At 39.5% G+C, this 7,045-nt stretch overlaps 1 long non-coding RNA gene across 1 annotated transcript; it reads left to right on the forward strand.

Annotated features, from left to right (window-relative positions):
• The first annotated feature begins 2,885 nt into the window (after positions 1-2,885).
• LOC122667707 lies at positions 2,886-6,764 on the forward strand. Its single transcript, XR_006333837.1, has 3 exons — positions 2,886-3,099; positions 3,288-3,371; positions 6,751-6,764. It is a non-coding gene; the product is annotated as an uncharacterized LOC122667707 (long non-coding RNA).
• The last annotated feature ends 281 nt before the right edge of the window (positions 6,765-7,045 follow it).

The following is a 7,045-nucleotide window of genomic DNA, read 5'->3' on the forward strand; positions in this document are numbered from 1 at the left end:
TTTCAAAGGTTGTGGCACGTTTGCATTTTCTTTACTTCTCCCCCGTCTTACACTTTTACCAGTTAACCTGAATTTCTTCTTTCCATAAGTGAATTTCATTCTTTGTAGCCAACTTAACACTGTGGAACCAGATGGTGGAGTAGGTGCAACTTGATCTTCTATATTCCCATCAAAAGCTCTCCTATCAGATCGAAATCTATGAGATGACTCTAAAAATCGACAATGGCTCATATAACAATTCTTCCTTGAATGCTTGAGCCACCTGCTGCAAGTGTTATAGTTGCAAGACGGGCATGCCAGTTTCCCACTAGTACTCCACCCAGATATGTAAGCATAAGCAAGAAAATCACTAATTGTCCACATCAGAGCTGCACGCATTCGAAAAGTCACCTTACTTCCAGCATCATAAGTATCTATGCCTACATCCCATAATTCTACCAACTCCTCTATTAAGGGTTGTAAGTAGACATCGATGTCATTTCCAGGTCCATTCGGTCCAAGAATAAGCAAAGACAAGATAAGGCCAGATTGCTGCATACACATCCATGGAGGAAAGTTGTATGGCATCAAAATAACTGGCCACGAGCTGTATGTACTGCTTAGTGACCTAAATGGATTGAATCCATCACTAGCAAGACCCAATCTAACATTCCTAGGGTCTGAGGAAAAATTTGGATATCGGGAGTCAAAAGCTTTCCAAGCAAGTGAATCAGCAGGATGTCTTAATGCCCCATCCTTATTACGACCCTCATCATGCCATCTCATAAATGAAGCTAGTTTCGATAACATAAATAATCTCTGCAATCTTTGTTTCAATGGAAAATAATGTAAGACCTTAGCTGCTTTTTTCTTGTTATTGAGTGAAATTGTTGCATCATCATCCTTATCTTCATCTGGCTCATGTCTAGGTTGTTCACTTGAAGGACCATCCCCACCGACCGGTTGTTCTTCCCTATGTGCTCCAAATAAATCATGCAGCAACCCATGCATGTCATGCGACAATTGCGGGTCTTGTTGTACATGACTTTCAGTAGAGAGCGAAGATGTCAATCTCATTTCCCCATGACAAAACCAACGTGTATAACCAGTAACAAATCCATTACAAACCAAATGTTCGTAGACTTCTCCCCGATTCCTCCAATATGCATTAACACAATTAACACAAGGGCATGAAATCTTTCCATCACAAGACGCTTCCATAAAAGCACAATTGAGAAATTGATCAACCCCTTCCAAGTATTCCTTGGAAACCCTACTCGTATACATCAAACTCTTATCCATTGCTATGACTCTCAATTGAAGAAGATTAACAGGGCTTTAAGCAAATCTCTGTTAATTACATAAATAGCAAGAAGCATGATCAGAACTGGGAAGAAAGATTAAACTAAACAATAAATTGGGGGTTCTTTAAGACGTCAAGAATCTACCAAGAATTTAAATTGAGATTTAAGTAACAGAACTTCAGAAAGCAACGTAACTGAATGTCAAACCTCAGTTTAGAACCCCAAACTTAAAATCCCCAATTTTTTATGATTGATATTCGTTTTATGTTGATTTAAATGTTCGGATCTCTTTTGTTGCTTGGTTTGATTTTTCATTTAATTGCATTGGAATCTGATTTTTCCAAAATGACAGGGTTGGTATTGTCTCCAGCCAAGCTGTCGCATTTGAGAAGATTAGTACTTCCATTTGGGCAGGATTAATTTTAGTCTATCCCATCCTGATTGTCTTCCTCTCAAATGAACAAGGGAAACAGACCTTAAATTTAATTTGTTTAATGGGAAATCATACTTATAATAATTTTCTATAGAGGCTGTTATACATGGAATTTTCTATAGAAACTATTGAACTGTTAGTGTATCCACACCATCATGGATCCACATGACATAAGAAAACTCCTACTTGGACTAGGAAAACCTAATACAATTGCACCTTCCAAATAAAACTTACTGTTGAGGAAAATCTAAGTGTAGGATAGATCAAGTGTCCTATTCACAAATTCTTTTTTTATTTTTATCAATTATTTCCTATCCGCCAGCTCTTATCTCTTTTTTACAAAAAATCAAGACATGAAAAAGCCAAATATTTTAGTCTACTTCCACCCAAGATGAGATATCGCCTCTTGATAGGTTTTAGGAACAGAGTAGCCAAATAAAAACAAGGCAATGTCATGAAGAGAAGATGGGTGATGTTAAATAGAAACAAATTGATCAATGGGATAAGCAACCAAAGACCTTTGAGTGCAAGAATGTGCACCTTTCCGAAGGGCAAGGGCAAGTGGCAAGTCGATCATCGGTAGTAGACAAAGGGGACATGATCTGCAGTAAAAGAGTTTGACTGTGCTGAGGGCGGTGGAGAAGGAACAACAGCAATTGGTGGAGATGGCTTAGATCGACACTGGTAATGCAGTGGTGCTGTTTGGGACAGAGATGGTGGAACAGAGAGAGCAATTAATGCAGAAATTGGAGGTGAACTGACAAAATCAGTCTCTAAGACACGGCCCTCAGCAAACGAGTACGGAGTATTTTCAAAAAAGGTGAAGTCAGCACTGATAAACTGTTGATGGGTAGCAGGATCATAACATTGATCCCTTTTTGAGTGCGAGAATATCCAAGAAAGACACACTTGACAGCTTGAGGCAGTTTATCAATACTGGATCATAAATTATGGACAAAAAACATACAATAAAAAATGTGGGCTGGCAAAGAAAACAATGGAGAGTGAGAAAAAATAACAGATATAGGGTTGATTAAACCCTGTGCACACATGTTCCACCTGAAACTGATCTGGTTGACTAAATTCTAGTTCTGTTATTTAAAGTAATTTTCTCTCATATCCCTGTGCACACATGTTCCACCTGAAACAGATATAGGGTTGACTAAATTCTAGTTCTGTTATTTAAAGTAAATTTCTCTCATATCCCTGTGCACACATGTTCCACCTGAAACTGATCTGGTTGATTAAACTAATTTGCGTAGGATTTGTGCTGGTTGCAACACAGAGATTGGCCATGGACGGTATTTGAGCTGCATGGGTGCAGTTTGGCACCCAGAATGCTTCTGTTGTCATGCTTGCAATCTACCCATTTCGGATTATGAGGTGTGTTAACTATTCAGATATCTTTCCTGGTTAGATCACAACAAAAACTTCTACCAAAAAATATATATATATATATCACAACTGAAAAACATGATTCTTTATGGTTTAGATTGTTGTACCAATAAAATAGTAGTATCTTTTGATTATAATAGTCTGGCTAATTTATTCTTATTTTCTTCATTCTGTAGTTCTCAATGTCTGATAATCACCCTTATCACAAATCCTGCTACAAGGAGCACTACCATCCAAAATGTGATGTTTGTAAGCAGTTTGTAAGTATCTTGAGTTTCCTGTTACAGAATTGTAGTATATCATGAGTTTCCAGGTGAACCCCCCCCCCCCCCCCAACCCAACAAAAAGAAATCATTTGCAATGTCCATCACTCAATGTTGTGAACAGGAACATGTTATTAGTTGCTACTAGTGACTCAAAATTTGAAGGTGTTAACTGGGTATTGGGACCTTCCTGAAGCTGAAGTTGCTTATGCCTTATGGTCTCATTTATCTTAGTAAATATTTAAAGATGAAACTATTGTACAAAAAAGTAGAAAGAAGGAAAGAGGATTTTACCATCAAAGTAATAATAAAAAATGGCAATTTAGTTTTTTTTTATTTACATTCTTATAATCAAATGAAACTTAAGTGTCCACACGTACAAAGGTAACATGAATTGTGATTGAGATGTTGAACAGTGATGGCCACTGAGAGGGGGGGTGAATCAGTGGACTAGAAAACTTTTTCCTCCAACAGGTTCACCTCCTAGTTCACCTGTTGAGATCTTTAACACTCACCACAACCACCCACACAGTCTTCTCAAAAGACACACAATCACACTCTAATAGCAATCCTGACTCAGTCTTATACAACCATAGTCACTGATACTGCTGCCAAGAGCTGCTAAACAAAGTGCTGCTAAGAGCTGATGCTATCACACAATACTGGCTCAACCACACACACTGCTGGAGATCCCTCACTTAAGCACACTAACTCAATCACTACTGCAGGACCTCACTGATGGCATACATACACACATACACACCCCAACCTGACTGTCAAAGGCTCTACCAGGTGTGTATACCCATCCTGCAGAAAAGCACTTCTAACCAAAGCAAAAAAAGCATCCACAACACAGAGAAATACATGCTTCGGCAAGTTGCCTACATGCACGGAGTAATGGTCACTTGGACCTCAGCATCTACTCATCACTAATTTTCCAAGCATAAAATCAAGAGGCCACACCCACGGCAGATGATGTTTTAGTCACACCTATGACTCAAGACATTTGACCTGCTTCTATCTCTAAGTATAGAGACAAGGGTGTTACCCCCAATGGTTTCCCAGCACCTACTAGTAACCAGTACTGTGTCCAGATGCAACTGGACAACTCAATAAGAACAATTGGGCTTATACAAATGCCCTACAATGAAATCCACATAGCATAGGTCTATGGCAGTATAACCTAGCTAGCATATGCAATGGAAATACAGTATATCAAACACAACAGGCAATAAAGTGTAGAAAATCTCACAACCATGCACTGTCTCTGATCACTGATGTCCGGTGATGGAGTCTGGCAACTCTGGTGGCTCACTGGAATCTTCAATTTCTCCCAATTTGATGGAGAACTGGAATCTTCAAGTGTGCTCTGTCACTGGATTCCTGGAGTGGTTCTTGGTAGTGTGGGAAACCACTGTCTTCTTCCTTTTCTTTCTTTTCCTTCTATTTCCTTCCTTCTCTTTTCTTTTCTCTTCTTTTCCTTTCCTTTCCTTTCTTTTCTTTTCTCTTCTTTTCCTTTCCTTTTCTTTTTCTTTCTTTCTCCTTCCTTTCTTTCTTTTTGCACTAAACCTTCACAGAATGTGAGATGAGCTTCAACCTTTTTGCTTTATCTCATTCCCCTTTCCTTCTTCTTCTTTTCCCCTTCTTCTTTCTTCCTTCCTTCCTTCGTTCCTTCTTTCTTTTTTCCTTTCTCTTTTCCCCTTTCTTCCTTGGCTACAACCACAAAGGGAGGTGTTGAAACTATGATTTCAGACTACCAATGGCTTCTAGGGAGGCTGAACACATGAGATGGAGAAGGTGATTCAAGCCATGACTACACACATCACCTATTTAGGGCTGCAACCCTTTTCCGGCGACCTCTTCTTCTCTACTCTGTTCTCTCAGCACACCAATGGATAGATCTCGAAAAATTACCCAAAATAAAAAAAAAGTTCACCTCATTTGGCCATTGGATGAGTGAGACATCGGGTTTAGAAGTTGGGCCATTCGTAGAGCTTAAAATGGAATCCCGAGGGCTATGTACATGTGCGCGCGCAAGCATCATATCGGCACTTGATTCCATGTAGCGCCAGTGCATCAGCACATATATCAACGTCCATCAGATCTTGACTTTGAAATATGCATGTTTTTCATACGTCAGATCGCTCAAGATCTCATCCGTCAGGTCAGTATCACGAGGTAAAGTCAATGTCAAAGGCTGACAGTGGCAGGCGACGTTTCGTGCTCCTATTGGCTGTCTCGTACGGCTTCCTGCGAACCGTCAGATCTGTCGGTGAAGGCGGGAATACTTCTCAGCCATCGGATAGTCATCCATTTCATTTTGAAATGAAAGGGCTTATGAGATCCTTCGAAACAGAATCTTTCTTGAGAGCTTTATATGTAGGCGCTACACTCAATCAGGGACCACAGGATCTACAGATCTGAATTAATCTGGACCGCACATTCAAATTTTAAAATCCCAGTTGAATGTTGTCTTATCGATCGGAATCTTTTGCATCTTCAACCAACCAAGGAGCCCGAAATGGAATCTAGGCCATAACTTCTTCGTTTTAGCTCCGATTTGAGAGCCATTTGTGCCCACGTGTCCGTGACGATGAGCACTACCAATCAAAAATAGCCACATCAGCAAAACCCTTACTGATTTTCTCAGGAAACCCAAAAATAATTCGGATTGACTAAATTGCCCTTCATTTTAGGGGACCAAACGGGAATTGATGTAACTTCGCCGTCCGAACTCGAAATTGTGGGATTCCAGTTGCATTTCGAAGAAGACTCGACGAACTAAAATATTCATGTAGAATGCTTCACCCAGTTCTATCATTATACCCTCCAAAAATGCCGACGAACACGCTGCCAATGCAGAAACCTATGAAATCAACATTCTTAATACACCTAGCCTTCACCCAAGGCTATTTAAAGCTTCCAAACACTGCACTGAACAATCTTATGCTGCTACAGTGCCACATAATTCCCGGATGCTCCAACATCATTGCCAACATGTCACAACACTGTCAAATGACCAAAATGCCCCTATGAGCAGTATCTGCACCAAGATGCATTGTGTTGACCACAACAACACACATGCAGTGTGTTGACAACAATGACAACCAACACACAGTCACTGCCATCTGCACTGTGTGTTCAACATGAGAGTCTAACAAGAAGCTACCGGGCATATAGGCATTAAGATATGAGCTATGAAGTAGGACCTGATAGAACCAAATTCATTTGTGTACAATCATCCAATATTACAAGTTATTAGTTTATAAAGTATTAATTATAATGGGAGGGGAACTAATGTATTGACAGTGGTTTGTTCTTTCAAATATTTCATACTGACTCTCAGCCTGTGGCTGTTTTGGATCATTCTGTACAGATTCCTACAAATGCACAAACTCTCCTTAGTCAGGGCTTGGGAATGGGGTAGCACATGAACATTGGCTTTAAAAAAAATTTACTAAACATAAGATAGTAAATGGATCAGAATACATATTGTAGTGAATTTCCTCTGCTTCACAGCAGATCTCTAATTCAGTTTTCATAGGTCAATGGTTCTCTCTCTTTCTTAATAAGATTGGATTGATGTTTTAGTTTACCTCTAGCATATGGATAATGCATTTTTGGTACAATATTTGAAGAATGGTAGTTAACTACCTCTCCAGGTTAGCTTC

This window comes from Telopea speciosissima, chromosome 7 (assembly GCF_018873765.1).
Source record: "Telopea speciosissima isolate NSW1024214 ecotype Mountain lineage chromosome 7, Tspe_v1, whole genome shotgun sequence".
NCBI classification, from domain to species: domain Eukaryota; kingdom Viridiplantae; phylum Streptophyta; class Magnoliopsida; order Proteales; family Proteaceae; genus Telopea; species Telopea speciosissima.